The sequence below is a fragment of the Aptenodytes forsteri genome, unplaced genomic scaffold, assembly GCF_000699145.1.
Source record: "Aptenodytes forsteri isolate BGI_AS27 unplaced genomic scaffold, ASM69914v1 Scaffold679, whole genome shotgun sequence".
Classification (NCBI taxonomy): domain Eukaryota; kingdom Metazoa; phylum Chordata; class Aves; order Sphenisciformes; family Spheniscidae; genus Aptenodytes; species Aptenodytes forsteri.
In genome coordinates, this window is record NW_008795924.1 from 656,118 (window position 1) to 679,192 (window position 23,075).

General features: G+C 41.2%; 1 protein-coding gene across 1 annotated transcript in view; it reads left to right on the forward strand.

The window, feature by feature from the left end:
• MAP3K13 (mitogen-activated protein kinase kinase kinase 13) overlaps nt 1–23,075 on the forward strand; it is an 86,020-nt gene that overhangs the window by 24,547 nt on the left and 38,398 nt on the right. The window contains exon 3 of the mRNA XM_009284960.2: nt 8,300–8,445. The gene's annotated coding sequence lies outside the window, so the exon portion shown is untranslated. The remainder of the gene's footprint in view (nt 1–8,299; nt 8,446–23,075) is intronic.

A 23,075-nucleotide genomic window follows, 5' to 3' on the forward strand; every position in this document is an offset into this window, starting at 1 on the left:
GTAAGGTCGTAGCCCTGCAGGCGTGTGCACGTCTCTAACTCCTCTTGTTTATTCCCCATGCTGCGTGTGTTTGCATGGAGGCGTTTAAGTTGGGCCCCCGATGAAGCTGTCTTACTGTCTGGAGTTCCTTTGTGCTGCTCTTCAGGCGTTCTCCTGCTGACCTGTGTTCCTTCTCCAGGCTCTGGGCATGTATTGCTGGCCCTGGCATCAAACTGGTAGGAGTGGGATGGATTGAGGTTCCCCTCCCCTGGCATCTCTAGTTTAAAGCCCTCTTCACCAGCTTGGCAAGCCTGTGACCGAAGATGCTCTTCCCCTTCTCTGACAGATGGACCCCATCAGCCCCCAGTAGACCAGGTTTCTCAAGTGAGTCCCATGGTCTAAGTAGCCAAACCCCTGGCTGTGGCACCAGTCCCGTAACCATTTGTTGACTTGCCAGATTTGCCTGGCCCTTTCAGACCCCTTCCCTTTGACTGGCAGGATTGATGAAAAAACTACCTGCGGTCCTGAGTCCCTTACCATCGCTCCTAGGGCTCTGTAGTCCTTAAATGATGGGGAAGGAGTGATCCTTACTGATAGGTTTTATTTGCAAGAGAAACGGCACAGAGAGAAAATCAGCCTTTCTTTTAGGGGAAGTGTTGCAAGAGGAACAGTTCCAGGTGGGTCCCTTTTCTGCTCCCAGGGCTCTGTGGATTCATTTTCTTCAGTATTTCCACATGCGTCTTCATTCTCTGCTTCTACAGTTTCACAGTTTTCTTAGCAGGCAAAACGCTGCCTTTAGTCAGAGATTTGCAGCACTTGCTGTTTTCTAAGGTGCGGTGCAATAGCTCTTGTTCTCAGGTGATGTTATCCCCAGCGAACCGCCAAAGGTGTGAAATTGAGGTACCTACTTCAGAGCTCTGTATATGTTGCTGACCCTTGTGCTGCTGTGTTGTGCAGTAGTGAAGGGAGAGAGCTGAGCAGGTTGCTGGCTTGTGCATGCTGCATCAGTAGTGCCAGGTATAAAAAGCTCCCTGTTCTTTTTCTCCTATTTTATTTTTATACTTATGTTTTCACTTTGTGTCATTTAGAAATCAAAGCAGGAGTGTGCAGTTCAGCAGCAAAAGAACTATGCTTACTACGAATCTGCTGCTTTGCTCAAATTAAACATTTATGGGGCCAGAGACTCCTCACTGCTCCATCTCAAGTCTTTCAGCCTCCTACAGTGTGATGATTTTTTTTCTTTGCACTTTGACACAGCTCCTGCAAAAAATACAGCGAAATTATCCTCCATTGGCCTCTCTCCCTTCCAGGCCATCTTTCCTTTGTGTGTCCAGTTTGTTTTTTCCTTAACTGTATCTTATGAGGAGCAGCTGTCAGTATAAGTAATGCTTAATATTCCCTGTGAGTTGGAAGATTTCATCCCAGTCTGATGGGCAGAGATCTGGCCTCAGTTATTTGTACCTTTTTCTGTTTTCAGTGGTCTATACCGAGGTGGTGTAATTGAGTAGGAGCTCCTTATTCCTCAAACCAGGTAACACAATGCTGCTGCATATTACCTACTGACGCTGTAAGTGGTCTTGACTGGCTTCGTTTCTGTGGAGAGCAGTCAGGTACCTTCAAAGGCCTGGATCTTATCTGCAGGCTCTTCTGTGGCCTGAAGCCTGGTGTGAAACCTGGGCAGTGGTTCTATTTATTGGGCATGCTGGGAGCAAAGATAACTTTTGCAGAAGAGAGGGTTGTTTCTGAGCCTAGTCAGAGAGTTTTACAGGACCTAAGGGATGTTGCAAATGCTCAGTGTTCCCTGCAAGAGCATGGTCTACTTTGGTTTTACTTTTTTAGCTTAAAACAGTGCTGCATGGATGCTAAAAGCCCACGCTCCTAAAATAGATCAAGTAGAACAAGCACTTCACTGATGACTCCTCTTCAGGAGAGGAGAGAGAGAAGGTAACAATGAACAGATGGCAGGTATTAGTCATATCACCTAATATATCTGAAGACCTCAGACACTATCGGCACAAAGGTGGTGGAGGAACCTGGAGGGTATGAGTCCTCCTAACAAACCAGACTGGGTATTAGAGTTGCACATGATACAGATAGAGGGGACCTGAGAAAATGAGGGGACTTGCAGCCAAATGAGCTAAACCAAGAAGAGTATGCTCACAGAGGCTCAGAAAGTCCTGGCCAGATCCCGAGACTACTTTTACCTTCCCAATTTGCAAAGCCATTCCCTTGCATGTTTGACATGTCCCTCAGAGCATCGTTTCTTGGAACTCCCGTGCTTATAATGCAGTTACCTCTGCAGAAAGCCTAGTACAAAGGTCCAATACCTCAGAAATAAGTGAATTCTTCCAATTTCAATATCAGCTTGAATGGTGTTATTCTAGCTTTTACTGTAATGAATTCGGTACAGAAGCTGCTTGATCTTTTCGCGTAGTATCTGAATTGCCAGTGTGCACCTTGCAGTCTAATTCGGCCGGCTCAGCATCCCCTCTCTTCTCTAGGTCGCTGATATCTGCACGCTGGCCCTGGCCCAGTTGGCAGTAAGCTCATAGGAGAGCCTCTGAGATGCTACTGCCTGCTGATTTGCTGGAAACACATTGTGTAAATGAAATATAAAATATGTACAGTTGCTTGTACGTGAGTGGCTTCCAGCAAACTTGACACCACAGAGCAAGTAGGCCGCTGAAGTACCTGCGGAGGCATTGTGGGAGAAGTGCATTGTTTCCAGTTGCTTGCTCTGATTGCATTGTTTGTATAATCATTTGCTTTAAAACCAGTCTGTCCAAAAGGCAGCATGGCTGTGGGCACACTAGAGGGTAGGAAGACAGGGTGCAAATGTGGGCTCTTTTAACTTTCCTGTGCAGAGATGGAGTCATCAAGAGTCACAGCATCTGTCTGATCTCCCCACGGAATGGCTGTATCTTGATTTTTTTTTTTTTTTTTAAATTTGTTTTGGGTTTTTTTGTTTTAAAATCTTCAGCAACAGAGGCTGAATGTGTGGTCTTCTCCTTTTTCTCCTCTTTTGTTTCATCTTTTTGGCGTTCATTTATGAAGAGAGCTGCTCTGCTGGAGATACTCCCATAATTTTTTGCACTTGTGCTCAGACCTCTGCGGAAGCCAAGCACCCTGTGGGCCTCTGAATTACAAGTACCATTTTGGTGGCACCTTGCATCTTTGGGCTTCAGCTATTGCCAAACACCTAATGAATGTATAAAGTGAGTAAAGCACTTCTGCTGTGAACTCTGCTGATACATCAGGGGTTAAACTAAGCTCTGTTTATTAGTGTTGATACTTTAAATTGTGCCAGAATGCTTTGAAAATGTGACAGCGGACAGGGCAGCAGGCAGTAAACACCGTTAAATGACAATACTGTTCAATATTTGCTGTTAATTGAGAGAGGCAGCAGCTGCTGGTATGCAGCTTCAGCCAGGATGAATTAGTAATGAGTCTGTAACTCTGGTTTTTTTTTTTTTTTTCTGGTTTAAAGTTGCATCAGCCCTTTATGGTTCAGTAGTTTGCTTGGGATAGAAATCAAAAATCATAGCAGGACCTAAACTGAAGATTTTATTTTGGTTTTTGTTTTCCAGTGAGTTGTCACAGAGCTGTGGTGTCAGTGATAAATTTGGCAACAGTGATAAAATTGCCTTGTATTTAAGGACTAGACTTAAAGGTTTTGGGTTAGCTTTTCCATCCTGTGTGGCAGACAGTGGGAATGTAGCAGGCAAAGCAAGCTCCTCCTTTGAAAGAAAGCACTTTTGTTGCTTTCTTGCTGGCCTCCAAAGACATTTTCAGTTACGATTTCTTTGAACAGGAGTTTTGGTTCAACTTTCTTTGCTGTGTTGCACTGCAGGTTGTGGTGCATGAAACAGTTCTGGCCCTTGCTGGAGGGACCCGCAGCAGGAGAGGGAACACTAATTCAACATTTTTCTTGTGCTTTCTTTGCACTTTTGCCATGCAAATGTGTTGAGTTTAACCTTTGAAAACTTGCTGATAAGCTGTTATCAGCCAACAGTTAAAATAACAGACCCTGCCACCTTGCTGAGTTGGGATAGGAATTTCCCAAGGCTTCAAGGCCTGGGTATCGTACAGGAACAGCATTAATCCAGGCAGAACAACCAGGCTGGGGACAAAGTTTACTCTCTGAAGAAATCAGCCCCAGCTGCTAGTTTCACGCTGTTTATGCACCCTTCTCTGTAAGTATTTATTTTGCACAAAACGTTTTTGTTTTGAACTATAGATGTGATTGTGAGAGTGCAAAATCGTGTTATGGTGGTTAGCAGCATCTTTAACAGATCTTAAGTTGGACACAGGAAATGAAATTCTAGCTCTGTTGAAAACAATGCTAACAGTCCTATTGATTTCAGTACAGCTCGGCTTTCACCACGAGTAGGAGAATTTCAAAGCAAATAATGTTTTGTTTGTTCAGTTCTTTAAACAAAATCCATCTGCAGGGGTTAGCATTTGAATCCAAATACTCAGAATTCTGCTGATATTTTGTTAGGATGAGAAATACTAGATTGAAAAAATTCCTTGGGTCCATGATGATTATGTTAAAGAGGAAGAAAAAATCCAATCAGCAGGTATGTTTTGTAACCCTGTTTCCAGTTTGTGTGATTTCTGTATTACATACGTTTGGTTTTTGTATTTGTTCTATTCGCATTAACAGTTTTTACCAAGTGGGTAAGTGCATTTACGCATTTTTAAGAGCTTAAATCTGCGATACACCATGCTGTCTTCTATGTTGGCTTATAGATGCATAAAATCTTTCAGGTTGAATCTGGAAAGAAGTGTTAAAAGCCAATAGAATACTAGAAAAGGTGGCGGTAAATGGAAGTGCAGAAAGAGCTAAACTCATCTGGTGGTAAAAGTCTTTCGGCCCCAGAAGCCCCTTCTCATCTAGGGTACTGACAATTCCTACCTTTGCGAGCAGTTATCAAATGTTTTAAAATCTGTCCTTAGAAGGCTGTATTTTTTCATGTGAAATTCAATGATTTATTCCAATGGCATTCTGCCAACTTTGGGCATCTAGTGTGTCATGAAAAGAAGGCTTAGGGGAGACCTTATCACCATGTTCCAGTATTTAAAGGGTGGCTACAAAGAAGATGGAGACTCCGTTTTTACAAGGAGTCTTGGAAAAGAGGAGGGGTAATGGGTACAAGTAACTCAGGGGGAGATTCCGATTGGACACAAGAGGAAAATTTTTCACAGTGAGAACAATCAGCCATTGGAATAATCTCCCCAGGGAAGTGGTGGATTCCCCAACATTGGACACTTTTAAGATTCAGCTGGACAGGGTGCTGGGCCGTCTTGTGTAGACTGTGCTTTTGCGAAGAAAGGTTGGACCAGATAATCCTTGAGGTCCCTTCCAACCTGGTATTCTATGATTCTATGTGTTTTTACAAACAACTCTCCAATTTTATGTGCTGTTTTCTATGTATGTCAATTGTGTTTAAAACTATAATGTAATCAAATACAATCTTTCCGGTTTTGTGTGTTTTTGATTCTCTCAAGTCTGTGTTATTGTTTCATCTGTAGTATCTACTTACAATGTTTGGTTTTTTAGGCAAGAAAATAAACCTTGGTGTGTTTACATGCACCATTCCTGTCTTAAAACAGTGGTAAAAATTGTAATTACTAGCTTTTTGGGCTCTTTTTCATTGATTTAATAGAAACACCATGTAATTTTCTTGTAAACAAAGGCAAATATTTACATTTTTAATATATAAAAAAAGTATAAACTCTAAAGTTTGTCTAATAAACCTGATAAAATGTATGTATATTTACTCTGGTTTTAATCTTAAACTATCCTTCCTTACCTCTGTTGGAAGGAGTTATTAACTGCTTAATAAACATTGTTCTCAGCAGTGTGCTAATTAAACGATATACCTATGTGGTATGTTTCCAGTTTCTAGAAGGTTTTTTGCTAGGTGTTTGACATGGTCTGTAACAAGGTGTATACTTGTTAATCTGCTTTGGAGTAGTCAAATGTCTGCACTTCAAGGAATTTGGATGCCATGTCTCACTCTTGCTCATGTTGTGTCCCCATCTCGCTCTCAGGACATGTCCGTGTGGCCGCTGTACTGGTGCCAGTGAGTTGCTGACTGGGTGTGTTTGTAAAACTACTTGGGCACCATCTCCTACTACAATAATGCTGGTATTGACCAGTTGTTTCAACTTGAGGTAGTATACAGCAGAGCTCTGCTGACTTACCTGATTTGGGGATTTTATTTTTCCTCTGCAAACTGTTGAGTAAGATGGGAGAAGTCCTCCATGAGGAGCATTGCCACTTGCTTAAATAATGCAGTGTGAAAGCACAGCAAGAGGCTTCAGTGCACTGGTAGAATTACCTTCTGGGGCTGATGGCGGAGGGGTGTAAATGGATGAACAGATTTACTACAGTTGTGTGTCTGTCATTGCCCATATCGATGTATTGCTTCCAGGAAGGTGATTGACCTGGAAATTATTCTGTAAATAAATGGTTAATACAGGGCTGGTACAGGGCAACAGTGGTTGCAAACTGGTACTGGCAAACTTTCTTGTGCAAGAATATTGCTATATCATCATCATTCTCCTATATATTGACCAAATATAGGCTCTGAATGTAGCCTAACCTTGACTTCACAAGCTTCCCCTTATTGGGAATGTGGAATTACCTTTCCTGTTTTTGTGGCAAATTGGAGAAGATAGAGAGAACTAATACAGTGCTAAAATGAAATTACAGTGGTGACAAGACTTACAGTGCTGGTGAAAGACCAGCAAATGTGTGCAGAGTTAAGCTATCAGCACTGGGAATTTGTTTTGCAGGAATCGTTTTTGCTACTCCTTGGTCAGTAGTTTTTAAGGCATATTCAATAGAAATTATTCAGCTTCTATAATTGTGAACGGTTTTTCTTAAATACAAGATTTTCATGTTTGTTTCTTGTAACACAATGTAACTGTTGTCTTCTTAAGTTGTATGTATAATTGTAATAACCAATTTACAGCTGTCCTTTTGAGATTGTTTTTCTGATGTTGCCATTGAAAGTGACTGTTTCAGAATATGTGACTGCCAGTAACTAAATGTGTGAGAATATTAATGTCCAGCTAGCAGAAAAGGTTGTGAACAGTGTGGGGTGAATTGCTCTGTGGGGGGGACCCCTAGAAAACAAACAGCTCCCGCTGATAGTCATCGCTATCTCCTATACAGGAGTGCTGGTGGCACCTTCTTTCTCACTAAGGATTGTTGTTATAGATCTTGTTATTGTGTTTCCTACATAATTTCTTAAATAATCCTGAAATCTTGGGTTAAATTGATGTATGCAGTTTTGACATGGGAGGGGAATATGTGATGCTTATTCCTACTGCTGCAAAAAATTAGGAATATGCTGAACTTCCCAAACTTTGGGGAGTGGTCTTGAGACCAGCTGAATTGCATGTGGTACATAACATGGGGCAGATGGTGCCTATGTTTTTGCAAGGCCAGCTAGCTTTTGTTGTCTAAAGTCTCTTAATTCTGGCAGACAGTTGTGCTGGTATTACTGAATCCCTTCTTCAATGTTGTCGTAGCCTTGTTGTATCTGTGATGATTAAATATATAAGGAAAACAATGTTTGCAGGTAGAGCTAATCTCTTTAAGACCAGGTAGTTTAGTCTTTCAATTAAAGGCTAGTATCAGTCAGTTCTGTAATTTCAAGGGATTGATTATTTTTAATTTTATGAAGAACTGGGCTAAGTCTTGCATCCTTTTACATTTTTGTGGGGTGGGAAGAAGATGCCGTAGGCTCAGGATTGGAAGTCTCAGTATTTGTTGTTTCTTCGCTTGCATGTTTCTGATAGCAAGAGGAATAATGGTATTATGAGTTGTATATATGTAGGAGGATTGTAATAACTTATGCTTCTCCTAAAATTTGCTTAAAATTAGGAAGATAAATAACTTGGAGTTTAGGTATAAAATTAAGTGTAAAAAGTCATTAATAGATTATCTTGAAGTACGTTATTTTAAAATCTAATCCAATCCTGGATGATGTAATTTTGTAATATGGAAAGCTCTGAGCTCTTTTAGTGGAGCTGCTTGCTTAATTTAGGTTAAAATTGTACTGTAAAAGGATTATAGAGTGTATGCCTGTGCTAAGAAAGGATGTACTAAATGTGTTGAGGTCTTTTTCTACTCCCAGCTTCTTTTTGAAAGTGCATACTTAATTTTTGATGTTTTCTGCTGCATTTAAATGTGCCACATAACATCAGGATGTGCTAATGGGATGTTTTGGGTGGATCGTGGGAGCATTTATTTAAATACATTTTTGTTGAATAGGATTCTGAGTTTTCTTGTTCTTCTTTCTAGAGAGAAGAATTCAGTGCTGGACTGTCATAAACATTACTCATGGTGCAACTTCAGAGAACAGCTTGATTTATCTGACTTGAAGAGGAGGCACATGTGCAGTAAGCCAAGAGGACATGGGCTTTCAGTGCATCTGGAAAAATGATCAGGTATCAGCAGTTGTTGATGTTTAAACTGTAGTAACTAGTCAGAAACTTGAGAAGATGTGAAACAGTAATGCACTTACTCCTGCAGTTGTCCTTAAATTTTAGGTATGCTTTCCTTTAAGTGGTAGGAATGAGGTAAGTTTACATTCTCATTTTATATTGTGTCCATAGCTATTTCACTGCTGAACTTGCTCACTTGCAGTAGCTCAGTTGCAGACACCTGACGGGATCCAGTTCAGATGTGAGTGAACGGGGAGGGACAAGTGCCAAAGGGGTGTTTGCATAGACTGAGTTGAAGTTAATCTTACAATGTTTAGATTTTTCAAATATAACTTGAACTCTGAAAGCATTTGAATCTGTTAATTCAGGTTTATTGATTTTGTGAGGGGATAACTTTGATATATTATTTTTCTATTGTTACAAGTACTTTTTCATTGTACTTACTCTGGTGATTGGCTGGAGAATGCAGATGTCCTCACAGGAATCCAGGCTATTGTAGCTGGAGTAGAGACACCAGCAAAGTTCCAGAAAATGCAGAGAGTCGTGGTTCATTTTGAAATCTGAGCAGCTAACGGGTTCAATAACGTAAGAACTATATGTTTTTAGCTATTTGTTTGTTTTCAAGCAGCTGTTCATAATTTCTAAAATAATGTAGTGTCAAACTTTACTATTGGAGGTAACTGCTCTGCGTAGGTACTTGGATTAGCTGGCTCACTTGTTGCTGATTCTGTGTCTGATGTCTGTTGCCATAGTTAGTGCAGAGCTTGTGCATCTCTGGTGTCCTGCCTCCAATGCTTCCCTTTGGCAAGTATCAGGCATGATCAGGGACTTGCTTTAGCAAGCACACAGCCCATTTCGTTATAGTGAAGGGGGATTCATTAAAAAGTAACTTGGCACTTCTGTGGTAGACAGCATTTGTTTGTTTTGTACTTCTGTTCACAGTTGTGCTGCCTGTCTTTGAGAAGACAGAGCCTGCATCACAGAGGAGGTGACTGCTGTCTGGGAACAGCCGGGTTCGGCTCAGGGAGAGAAGCTTTGGGAGGCTGAGCAGGGCAGGGGAGGAGGAAGGAGTGAGAGATGCAGTAGACAGCCAGGAGCCTGCAGCTCATGCAGGGAGACTAGGGTAACACTGAGAAGCAGACAGTCCTCAGAGGTGATGAGAAACTTCCCTAGGGACCAGATAGCACTGTACAGAGTTTGCTGCAATTTGGACATTGAGGGCTAAATGGAAGCCTGGAAACAAGACACAGCAGGCAGGGAGGGTTGTATAGAAACGCTTCCTATTTCTAGTCTGACTGACCTGGTCTCTGAGTTTCCGTTACTGAAAGCGTTCTAGTTCATATTCCAAGAAAACTTGGCTTTTTTCTTCAGGGAGCTCCCCGTGAGGCAAAGGTCTCTGCGTATTTGCCAAAGAGCTCTGACTGACAAGGAGTCCAGTCTCAGACAGGTTGATCCTGTTGACTAATTACAATTTCATTTTCTGAGGAGTGGCCAGCTGTGTAAGAACACCTTTGGACACGATAGAGAGACCACTTAGGACACAGGGTTAGGAGCTTTAAGATGGCTTTTGGTCTTCAAGTGTACTGTTCTTCACCTCTGTCCTCAAAGTGAGTCTTTATTGTCTGCTGTCACTTTTGAAATTTGATGTAAATGGCAGGAGGTTTCTTTCTTTGTCTCATATTCTCTAATCTTCTAATGCATCTGTGTGAGCTTGTGATATTTTTTTGTAATTATATCGCCTTCGATGTTGGCATGACACTTAATGTGTTTTGGATATTGCTATTCCTAAGAATATATCATCTGTTGAATCTGTGTCATATATGCAGTTTTTTAGTTTAACTATACCTATTTTATGTATTAAAAATTAAATGGTAAAACTTGTATATTACCAAATATATGCATATATCTGTGTGAAGAACTGAAAAGGAGCAAATTATATAAAAATTATGTAATCTTTTGGGAATTTAACTTAGAGGAATGTTTTAAAAAAAATTGTTTCTTGTTTTCTTTATAGATGCTAGCTGAAAAATCACTTATTTCTGTCTCTAACTGTAAAATTTTCTAAAGTTTTCTTCAGTTAGTGAACGTATATATGCATAATGCAAGAAAACATTTAGTTGCTTCACTCAAGGAGACTGAAAATGGGTTTGTTTTATATGTTTTCTTTACATTTGTATGATCTTTGTCATAATGAGATACTTAATGGAGAGAAAGCTACAGATACATAAGTTTTAGGAGGTGACTGAGTCACCTCTGAGTGGGATTGCAGGAAGACGTGAGATGGAGCTACGTTTTGGGATTCATTTCTTAATATAAAAGCTGTCAATTTTTACCCATTCTAAGAGGAGTGGTGGGTGCCGTAGAGGCAGAGCATCCATATATTTAGACTCTAGCTCTCTCTCTTTACGAGTTATAATTAAGGTGAAGTATTTTACTGAAGAATTAAATTCTGCCTTGATTTGAACCTGGTTTCATCTCAATGAAAGCAATTAGTGCATGAACTACCCTGTCCTTGCTTCATCAACAACAATTCATCAGTTGCTTCATCAACGTCGCTGCTTCTTATTTATCTTATTTTTTCCAGTTAATAGACAAGGCAGTCTATATTGGAGTGCTATATGCATAGTAGTGGCTTAAGGATAGAAAGTATAGCTCGTAAGGGGGACTGTGACATTTAGTAGATGGCATGTAATGGGAGAGCAAGTGAACCAGGCAAGCTTCTAATCATGTAGTCTGTCATGTTTTTTTCCTCCAGCGTATTATATCTTTTGTGAAAAGTATACAAGCACTTTCTGTAAACCTTTCCTTACTAATAAGGGGGAAACGAGTTTGAGCAGGCTCACATCTCTGCTTGAAGGGAAGTGCAGTCATCTTTTTTACTCGGCTTATGGAGGACTGTAGGTTATAAAACACTCTCGTGAAAGAGTTGTCCTGGAAGGTCCCAGGGTTAATGCTTCAGCTGACATGTTTTTGAACATGACTCATCCTTTCTCTCTTAGCCATGACTTGAATTTACTAACATGGTGCTTATTTTCCCTGGATGGGCAAATCTTGTGCAATACAAAGCTGATGGTTTGATTGAGTTGGAGTATTAGGACATTAGCTAACTTTTATGTGCCCTTTTGGTGAAGGCTGTTTAATTTTTGGTTGTCCGTTAAGGACAGCTCTATGACTTTGTTCAGAAATCAAGTATTTGGTATGCCATACAGGATCTCCTGAGAGTGTCCTGCTTTGGGGTGCCTTCTACATCATACTGCATTGTCCAACATTGTGCTTGAAAACAAGGATCAAAAAATCACCACTGCTGACAAGTTTAGCGCTCTCAATCTGAATATTCTGGACCAAAAATCTGTTAATCATGATTGTAACTATTTAAAGTGTTGTCATAACTCTTCATGAAGTGAATAATTCTGTGTCGTGATACCTCAGACAAATCAAGAGGACTCTTCTAGGGTCTGCATTTACCAGTGGGGAAACAGAAGTCGTCTCTTGGGAGAGAGGAAAAAAAAGCAGTAAGCTCTGAAGCAAAAGCTACTGATAGCTTCATGACTGATGCTAATCTGGGAGGAAGATGCTGAGCAGGTTTTATTTGTCTTGAGAATATTTACATAGGGCTGATCACTGTTCTTGAAGGAACTTTATCATAGTACTACAGAGAAAACTGTTAGTACTAAATATAGTGCCTTATTCTGGCAGTCTCTAACTTATAAATGCTTGAATTCTGCTGTCTTAATGGGCTTTTCAGCAGTTTTTTGGTAGAAATCTGAATAATATTCCTCAGAGGTTGTGTAACTGTAGCAAGGATGGAAAGATGTAATTCGGCAAGACCTCGTACTGCAAAAGATCAGATTAATTTTTTAGCTTCTGGTCTTGCTGCAGAGCTTTCAGTACTTTGATATCTTCATAGGAGAAAGAGGCCTGAAAGGTTCCAAAAGATCATCTTGACCCTTTGCATCAAAGCATCATCACTATTGTTGGACAATTCTTGTGAGATGATTTTTTTTTTCCTTTACCTCCTAATATAGGAGACAACATGACTTCCTTAGGCTGGTGCTTCACTGTTTACCATTTAGAAAAGTTCTTCTAATGGCCTAAGTAAATTTCTCTTGTTCTAGTTTGAGTCCATTACTTTTTCTGCTCACCACAGATGTGGAGAATAAGTTTCCTCCTTCTTTGCAGAAACTCTTCCTATATTTAATAGAAATATATCATATCTCAATCTTACCTTCTCTTTTTACTCTATTCAGATTAGGCAACCTCAATGAGTTAGCTCACTCATCCTTCGTAGCTCACATTATTAACTCTCTGTCTTTTCTTGTAGTTCTGTTGTGATTTCTCTCTTTCTTGACAAGCCTAACCCAAAAATGGACTTTACCAAAGGCTTTATCAAAACTGAGTAGATTGGGAATTTGAGCTCCTGTCAATGGATGGAAGTTGCCTTGTTTGTGACAACTTGAAATTTGTAATTTGTGCTCAGTCTGTGATCCTCTCTATCCTGAATCGTTATCTACAGAACAGCTGCTCAGCAGTTGTTTCTATATTTGTGCAGGTGTATTGGTTTTGCATGGCAAGGTTTTGGTAGCAGGGGGGCTACAGGGGTGGCTTCTGTGAGGAGCTGCTAGAAGCTTCTCCCATGTCCAATAGAGCCAATGCCAGCTGCCTCCAAGACAGACCCGCTGCTGGCCAAGGCAGAGCCCATCAGCGATGGTGGCAGTGCCTCTGTGATAATATATTTAAGAAGGGGAAAAAAGCCTGCGTAACTGCAGCTGAAGAGAGGAGTGAGAATATGTGAGAGAAACAACTCTGCAGACACCAAGGCCAGTGAAGAAGGAGTGGGAGGAGGTGCTCCAGGCACCGCAGCAGAGATTCCCCTGCAGCCCGTGGTGAAGACCATGGTGAGGCAGGCTGTCCCCCTGCAGCCCATGGAGGTTAACGGTGGAGCAGATATCCACCTGCAGCCCGTGGAGGACTCCCATGTCGGAGCAGGTGGATGCCCAACGGAGGCTGTGACCCTGTGGGAAGCCCATGCTGGAGCAGGCTTGCCGGCAGGACTTGTGACCCCGTGGGGGACCCACACTGGAGCAGTCTGTTGCTGAAGGACTGTACCCCATGGAAGGGACCCATGCTGGAGCTGTTCATGAAGAACTGCAGCCTGTGGGAAGGACTCACATTGGAGAAGTTCATGAAGGACTGTCTCCCGTGGGAGGGACCCCACCCTGGAGCAGGGGAAGAGTGTGAGGAGGAAGGAGCGGCAGAGACAATGTGTGATGAACTGACCACAACACCTATTCCCCATCCCCCTGTGCCACTGATGGGGGAGGAGGTAGAGAAAATCAGGAGTAAAGTTAAGCCCAGGAAGAAGGGAGGAGTGGGTGCAAGGTGTTTTTAAGATTTGGTTTTATTTCTCATTATCCTACTTCGATTTGATTGGTAATAAATTAATTTCCCCAAGTCGAGTCGGTTTTGCCCATGACGATAGTTGGTGAGTGATTTCCCTGTCCTTATCTTGACCCATGAGCCTTTCATTATATTTTCTCTCCCCTGTCCAGCTGAGGAGGGGAGTGATAGAGTGGCTTTGGTGGGCACCTGGTGTCCAGCCAGGGTCAGCCCACCAGAGCAGGTGATTTTTTTCCTCTGAACAAAACTTGACCTTGGGGAATTGTACCGCATTTTTTAATCACTTCTCCAGTTTCATTAATTCCTCCCCCCAATAGCTTCCCATTTATGCATGCCTTTTTGTGGGGAATATGCCTTTTTGTGAAAATAACGTAAATTATAGGACTTTTCTTTCCACATGGCACTAATACTGAGGTTTCATTGTCGTGTCTCATTTCTTTTGCAGGCTCCTAACCTGGGAGAGGAAAGGTGACTGTAGCTCAGTTGGCTTTAAAAGTGTCCCTTATAACTGCTAATTATACATACTTATTTTTTCTTCTTTTGCAGTATTTCTCACTGCTGGCAATTCTATAAGAGTTAATTATTGTTATGGAAGACTTCATTTTGGCATGTTCCCTGGGAGGAACATTATTTTGTGACTGTTTCCCTGAACAAATAGATCTGCTTTTCTCACAGGGCCTCTGCTAAGGGTTTCTGCAAATGATTTCTAGAGGAAAAAATCAGCAAATAAACACATTTTCATCTCTTTAGTTGTATTACCTTACTCCTGACTATCCGTATTTAGGCTGACTTCCTGTTTGTTCATCCTCTCCTCGATAATTTTACAACCTATTTTCTGATTTCAACCACGTGTTAGAGATGGAGGTCTTAAGGTAACGGAATTCCTACAGGTTTTGTACAAACAGATGGGCAGCTTGGAAAGAGATAAACGTAAGTGCCCTCACATACCCCTGACCAAGGGAAAGGATGTGGCCTGAGTCTATGTAGTTTCAGGTGGCAGAGAGTTCCCCCAAGGAGGAGGACATTAGTTAGCAGCTACCTCAGCCACAAGGGTGGTGTCTATGTGCACGTTCTGCTTCACATGTCTCCTCTGTGCTTCTTGCCAGCTGGCCACAACGAGGAAGACCGCTGCTCACTTGTTGCATTAACTGCCTTTTTAGCAGCAAGGAAATGGGCTCTAATGTCTCTTATGTAGCAGTGTTTTCTTTCCTGATGGAGTTTCAGAGCTTTTCCTTATGTCTGAGGAACTGGGCCGTCTTCCTTCAGGAAGGTAAAAATCTGCAAGGGTAGTCTTTTGAACTTCCCCAGCCTCATCAGTGCATATTCTTAACGTTGTACTGGCATGCCTTCTCCTAAAACTACACAGACTTTTATCGTGGTGAGGAGTCTGAAAGGCAGGGCTCATCTGGAAAGAGTAGGCTTGCTGGGAAAACCACCCAGAAACTCCTTAAAAAAGAATCCATACCAGCCTCAGGCTTAAACAAGGGAAGACATAATGCATTTTGTCTTGTCATTTTTTAGTGCCTTTAGTGTCTTTTTTCTTCAGTTCCTGGAGTGTTGCTAAAGGCAATACAGGGTTAAAGGAAGTAATCTTATAGTCTTATGTACTCCTACCCATCATATCTTGCAGAGCACACTCAGTCAAAAAAACAACTGGCAACTGTATGGAAGATGGTTTTGCTGTAAAAAGCCTCACTTTGGTAACAGAAGTGGGCAGCACTTTCATTTGAAGACTGTACAGTGGTGGTACGAGTGTTCGTGAGTGAGTTTGAATAGCTTTTGGGTAGCCACTTGAAGATATGGGTAGCGCGCTCTCAGGGTATTGCGTATCTATGAGTTTGTAGCCATCTCCAGCTCTCTGCTTTCATTTTTAAGCAGACCTAAATGTCTCACCTTGGCTCACTAATGATGCGGTTTTGTGAGCAGAGGCAGCTCTGATGTTTCTGATCTGAGAGGGTCCGAGCCTTGTTCCAGGGATAGCCCTATTGCCTATGTAGCAGCAACTTGGTCACCAAAATGTACACCCTAGCTTCATCCTACCCCTAAGGCAACACCTTAATCGGTGGGGGGATCGTCTTCTAGCTACAGGCTCTGGGCTGTGGTGGCTCAGCAGCTGCCACAAGAGCAGCGAGGCAGGAATGGGGTCTGAAATCAAAGTGGCTGTCCCGCTGTAAACAGACTTCCTTACAAAATAGGGCTTATAATTAGCGTCCCTGACTCAAATTGCAGCTCACCTGTTCTCAATGGCATTGCACATGTCCCACTTTTGGGCTTTTTCTCTTTGAGTGATTTTTTTTCTTTTGGTCACACTTCTTGACTCCTAGCTCTTGGCTCTGGTCCTGTCAAATTGCAGTCCTGTTCATCTGCCTTTGCAGGAAGGACTTCTCAAAGTCTCAGATCTGGGGAGATTCTGGTTAAAAGCCTGAGGATCTGTTGGTTTAAATATGATTTTTTTCCTTCCTTCCTGTCACCCACCCCACTGCTGAAGATTAGAACATTCAGAAGAGGAATGTATGCCTACAGGGTTGGAAGAGTAGATCAAAGATTTCACAGATTTTAGAACTTCACAATAAAATGTCCCTCTAGCCATCTTATCTATGCAAATGTTTACCTAGGCTTTCTCCTGTTAGAGAATAATTTGCTGTTTCACTTCACCTATTTATTCATCCAGGTAGAAAGTTTTCACGGTGGAGTCCCTCTTGTACCTCCAAGTGTGTGCTGAGTAGATTTATAAAAGCAGATTTATAAACAGCCTTATTGATGTATAATTATGAAATTAGCCTTTGAGTCACTTTCATCTCTCTTCTAATTTTCTGCTTTTGTTAGTGGAATATGCCACAGAAGCGTTAGGCATTTGCTTTGATTTTCTGCTTACCTGTGTGTCTGTTACTGGCCACCGTCAGAGACAGGACGCTGGGATGAATGAGCCTTTGGTCCGATGCAGCAGAACCAGCCTTTCCGATCAAAGGTTGTATTAGGATTTTAGCCCAAGATCAGCATCGAGTTACTAAGGCCTGTAAATAGCAAACATATGCTATTTTTGAATATTAGCATAATATTGTTATTCTCAGTCTTTTGCAATTTTAGTGGTTTTCCAATTTACTAAAATTGAAGGTCACAGGATTGGAGAACTTGTTAAATGATTATTTTAGGACTGGGCTCAAATTAATATGATGTGCCAACTTGAAATGTTATGCCTAGCAGATGCCGTATAACGTTCCTATTAGTTACTAATTGGCTTGAAAGTACTTAATTAGCTTGTCTTTTTCAAGTATGGCAAACATTTTTTTTTAAATAATTCTAGCTTTCCTTTTTGCACCCATTACCACCAGTTTTGCCTGCTATGTCTCCTAACGGTCTAGTCACTTCGTTACTCATATATCTTTTCAGAAATCCTGCTACCTGTAAACTTCTCACTAGCACTTGTATGCTACCTTATGAACTTTGGGTTTTTTTTAATATCTTATACCCTTGTTGTACTTTGGACACTTTTTTTTTTTTTTCTATTTTCACATTAATACTGAACTAAACTTATCCATAGAATCTTGTTTGGGCATCTGATACTTCACAGACTTCCCTGCTTTTACCATTGTTTTTTTCTGAATGAGAAGGGGGAAAATAATTTCTCTTTCTAATATTGATCAACTTAGTTACTCACCACTGATGCATCAAAATGTAGTGCATGCTATTAAAGTATGTAACTGGTTGCAACCATCCTGCTTTCTAATGCTGTTGTTTGTCTACCAACATAATCTTGTAACAGCCATCAATTTTAGGCCAATGATTGTTTTTTCTTTTTCATAATGAATTAAAGTAGTTATCTTGCATTTTAAATTCAGGACCTTTGTGTTTGAAAATTTTAACCCGAGCTGTTGAGACATAGGTGAAATTGAGTGGTGGTATGCTGAACCAAGTCACCAGGGAGAAGAAAATCTTAAGTTGTATATGCAAACTCTTTTCCTCTGCTGGAGTATTCCTGGGGTTTTGTTCCCACTTATTTTCCCTGCTGGGTGTGTTTTTAAATGTCACTGCAATTAACCCTTGGAAACCTCTGAAAATTATTTTCCTTTCTATTTTTATTCTGCCTTTTCTTGTTCTACAGCAATATTTCTCCTTTTCTTCCACTTCTTGCATGTGGTACTGTGCTCCCCCTTCTAGTTCCTGAATTTATCCCTTTTTGCTTTAGGGTAAGAGAGTAAATTACCATTTTTGTTTCTGTTTTGAAAATGCCGGGTAAATCTGGAAGCTGCTGTTTTCGTACCATGGTGGTGAGGTCGGCTGTAAGGCAGAGTGTTGGGCTCGGAAGGGGAAGGGAAGGCAGGGAGTCAGAGCAGGTCCTCTGAACTAAGTAACCTGATGCAACTGGGGTTTGAAATCGTGACACGATGTGATGCCTTTGAAGAGATGTGTCTCACTATACCTCCACTCCTGCTTCTCCTTGTGTATAGTAGTGCTCAATCTGTAGCGGTTGCATTGTCTAGGTGGAAATCTCATTATTAGTGTTTTGTGACTTTTAGCTCTTAAAGAATAGATATTTCTTCAGCAAAAGTTAACCTGCACTTTCTTTGATCTTGAAAGTAGGTAACGAGAAATTTGCATTCATTTTAATTTTCTCTGGCCAGCTTTATAAAGCTCAATTCAAAAACCAAAGTCCAAAATCAAAGCTCAATTTATTGTGTCTGCTGTGAATTCAGAGCATACTAATACATTCCTATCATTGCAGCTCTTTGGTGGAGTGATAGTATGTAGTAATATGCTATGGTACAACTAAGAGACTGTGCTGAGAAGCAGATGTAGGAGTCCAGTGACTCCCCAGCGGTGTCTTTTGGCATTACAGAACGAGAGAAGGGAATAACTGGCTGTAGTGCCCTGGCTGTCCGTTCCTTGTTCCATGTCAAAGATGCATAAAAAAATAAACTACTGTCTTAATACATGCAAACACCTACTTATTCCCTCATATAAGTACATTTTTAGGTAAGTATTGTCTCTGTAGGTGTGGCTTTATTAGTCTCCAGGAAGGCTCTTGCATCCTGCCCTTCTCCCTCCACACAAGCTAGTATCAGTGGTGCTGGCTCACATGATACCAAGTAGCACAGAATCCTTGTTTTCTAAACCCAGATCTGCATTGTTGTTGCATCCAGTCCTGGTTTATTTTGGGATGTTACCCAGTTTCCATGAGGAAAGGTGGGATTTTCTCAGACATTCTCTTAAGATGTGCTCCACCAGAGTAAGTTTTGGGACATTCTATTTTGACATAATTGCTTCCTACTTGCTAGGAAAAGGCATGGTGAAAATATGGAAATTCTGGCTCTTAATAATTTGGAGGCTACAAATTGTTTACAAGGAGTTTTAGAGACCAGATTGATGAATTCTGGTAAACCCTGAGATGGTGTAATTGCATAGTTTACAACCTAGGTTTTATTTGAAACCTTGACCTTAATTCCTGGTTATGCTCATCCCTCCACTCCTTCCCTCATATTTCAAAGATACTAAAATAAGGCAAAACTTGTGCTCTTCCCCTGTCCAGATCCAAGTTAATCACAGCCACTCTTGTGTGCATTCACCAGCCCATTGCCATCTATTTGGGTGTCCAAAATGACGCCCTGTGCCTTTGCATCTGGTATGCAGAATTAAGTATATTCATTGGCATGGAATTGAAAATGAAATGAAAATGCTCGTCGGCTGTGATACATGGATGTTGTGCTCACTGTTCGTACGTGGCCGCAAGTGTGAAACTGTGCATGCTCCGATTTTTGTTTCTGCATGTTTCTGATGTGAGCTTGTCTGCCCGCTGTTGGGAATGTTTGAGAGCTGAATGTGTGATTTTGTTAGTGCTCCTATTTTTATTTTGTTGGTGCTTTTGCATCACTAATCAAATACAAGCCTCCTATTGTTCTCCCTGCAGCTTCCTTCCAGTACATACTTATATTTAGTTATTTTGATGATAATACCCAGGGTTTGTAATACTGAAAGAAGCCAGAGAGATGCTAAACTCCTTTTCTGATTCGTATAACAGATGGCTGTTATTTGATATGCTGTTGTTATCCAAGCTGTACGGAGGGGCAGAAACTCACTGGAGCAATGACTTGAAGGCATTAGAGGATGTCCTCGCCTGGTCCTCTCCGTGGAATGGCAGCAGTGATGCCATTTTACCCAAGAGCTTCATTTCAGTTATGAACAAACTGTTTTCAGTGTCCTGTCCCCCTCCTTGCACACGTAGTACAGAGGCACGCAGCCCTCCCAGCTGGCGGGGGAGCCCTGTGTTTTTGGGGTGGCTTGGCAGTGGGCTCGGGCTATTCGGTGCCCAGATTTTTGCTGGCAGAAGGCAGCCGGCGGTGCCTGTGTGGATTGGCTGCCCCCCTGCTCCCTTCTCCCTCTCGCGGTGCGCAGCCCCAGCCAGTGCTGCCGAATCTCGAAACAGCCCAATTTACATCCATTCATGAATCCGTGACGTCAGCACGCTTCTGTGCTTCTTTGCAGCAGGCTGCAGGATTGTGTGGGTGGAATTTCCTTTTATTTTGCAACACTTCCTTTTTTTTTTTTTTGCCTTCCATCTTTTTAAAACAAGAAAATGGAGCATCACATAGGAAATCTTAGTCCTTGTAAGTATTTAGATGAAAATGTCTTTTTTGAAGCGTGTGTGTGTGTGCTTAATGGTCAGTGTTACCCTTTCGCCATTTATTTCAGAAGGACAGATGGATGTTGCATTTGTGATGTGAAAGGACTGAAAAAATGATGCTGAGAGAAGGGAAGAGGAAACGTGAAACCTTAATTTATCCATCACTGCATATAAATCTGATAGCTGGCCTGTCCTTTTGCTTGTCGGTGTGCTAGACATTTTTCAGTTGCAATTTTGCACGTTATCTTCTTGTGCCCCCCTTTTAAAGGGGAAGGGAATGGCAATGGAGAATGGATATATAGGGAATATACAGGGAATGACATAAGAATTACTAGAGAGAGTATAAAGAAGCAGAATTGTATTTTTTGCCTTCTAGGCAATTGTAATTTTTTTTTCCTTGTGTGCTAATCAAACAATTCTTCTGTTGTGTTACAGTAATAAATAATTTTATTTTTTAGATGAAGAGATGTGGTTTTCTTTTTATCAGCTGGGTAGGAATTCGTTCCTTTATTATTGAAAATAGCAGTTTGAGCTGTCTCTGTGCTGAACACATGATTTTTACCCCTCATTTTCCTAGTAGATGAGGAAGCTGCAAGTACCATTGCAGTTAATTATACTGTTCACTGGGGCAAGATTTATCATATTCTTGCTTACCTGAATGGGGCATGATGTCATGTTTTCTCCCAATGAAATGAGTGGAGCTGCTCTTTATTTTTTTTTTTTTGGGGGGGGAATGGTGGTGGTGGTGGTTTAGGTACGGCAATAGCTTAATCATATCAAGCTGCATGTCTCTCAAGTAAATGAAAAATTGGGTATATTAAGTTGATCTGGAGAAAGGTGGCATCAGGCCCATGTGTTTGGATATACTGATTTTATCAATAGGCAGTCTGTTCAATAGAAGAAACTGAAGGAATGTGTTTTGATAATTTTGAGGAAGAAAATGTGAAAATATTTGAAATAAAAACCAAATGGATGAGTGAAATGAGAGAGATTCAGCTGGTCTGACTTGCAAATGTGGGCACTTTTCACAGTAACTGCTGTGTGTGCAGCCACAGACATCCTGGGATATCCTAGAATGCGGAGGTTAAAGTTGTCATTGGTTTAAAAGTTCTTGTTACTATCCTTTTTGTTGTGTCCCCAAATGTATGTGGGTTTTTGTTTCCAGAGAGAGACAACCTTTTGAACCTCTGTTTCTGTAACAGACTTTGGCTGTGAAAAACAAATCATGATTTTGATGTAGTAGATTTGTTTGTTTGTTTTATTTTAACACCAGTTTCCTGTGCTTTGGGCCTCCAGTCTGATTCTTTGATCTAGAATGGTCCTGTCATTCAGATTTGTCTTTGTCCCCTGCTGCCCGATAGTTAAATTTATAGCTGGCATTCATTTTGACTCCTGTGCCTGGAATTAGCAAATAACTTCTAGTACAGAATATATGGTAGGGACTCTCACCGCTTCTCAGCTATACGTGAACTTGTGTTTGAAAATGTGTGGGTTGTTGGTTTGTTTTTTTTCTGGTTGCATTACTAACCTTCCTCTTTTGTCCCCTATTGTAAAGAGTTGGCAAGTGGCTTATCTCCAGTGGATCAGAAAATTGAGTAATGATTTATTTGAAAATCTCTTCATAGGAAAGCAGTTTCACAATTAGTAGTTATTAAAATATGGTTCTGCTCTAAGCAGAGGAAGGATAAGAAAGGTTTTACAGTATTTCCTGTTTTCTTATGACTTTTCTTACAGCAAATATGAGATAGTGACTGATTAGACTGGGGTTGTTCATATCTGGTACCTGTTCCAGGCTTTCTGCAGTTTAGAGGGATGTGTGGAGTGGATTTCAAGTGGTAGGACTTCTCAAAATGGCAGTCTTTAAATAAAGCTTTCATACATAAAAATAAAAGAAGTCTGACATTGGTCACATGAACAGATTTCAAATCAGTGCAGATTCCTCTTCAGCTCTGGTCCCTGGAGCCAGGGTAGGCAGGGGAAGGCTCCCGAACCTTGCCATGCATAGAGCATTTTAGCCAAGCTCTCACCTGAGATCCCGTCTTTGGAGGAAGACAGCAGCAGACTTACTGCTTTTACAACTTCCAATGAGTTTCTCAGCCATAACTGAATCAAAATGAGTCAACTGAGACAAATGTTACCTCTGCATCTGCAGAAGAGGCTGAAGCTCTCAGGGGTTTGGCACTTCAGCAAGCCCTGGCCAGCTTATGGGACTTTTTTTTTTTTTTATCCCTCCTTGGCAAGTATGTCCTGCGTATGGGCTTTAGTCTTTTGTAGACTGCTGTTTTTGTGACATTACAGCAAATTGCTCTTGCTTCTTTGGGAAGAAGGAGTAAATATTTCACCTAAAACACATACTACTTTGGATTGAATAGCAAGTTGGCAGCTGTGGCAGAAATACCGAGGTGGGCCGGGAGCAGAAATACTATGTGTACTTACTCCCACCCCTATAAATACTCAACATGTATTTTGACCTCTGTCCTCTTTCCCTGTTTACAACTTCAACTGAAAAGTCGGTCGTTGGAGTGGGTTCAAAGGCATTAGCAACAATTGGGTGTAGGCCAGAGTGAAGAATAGATTTTTCTGTGTAAAGTACGTGGGTTTTATAATCCTCCAGTGA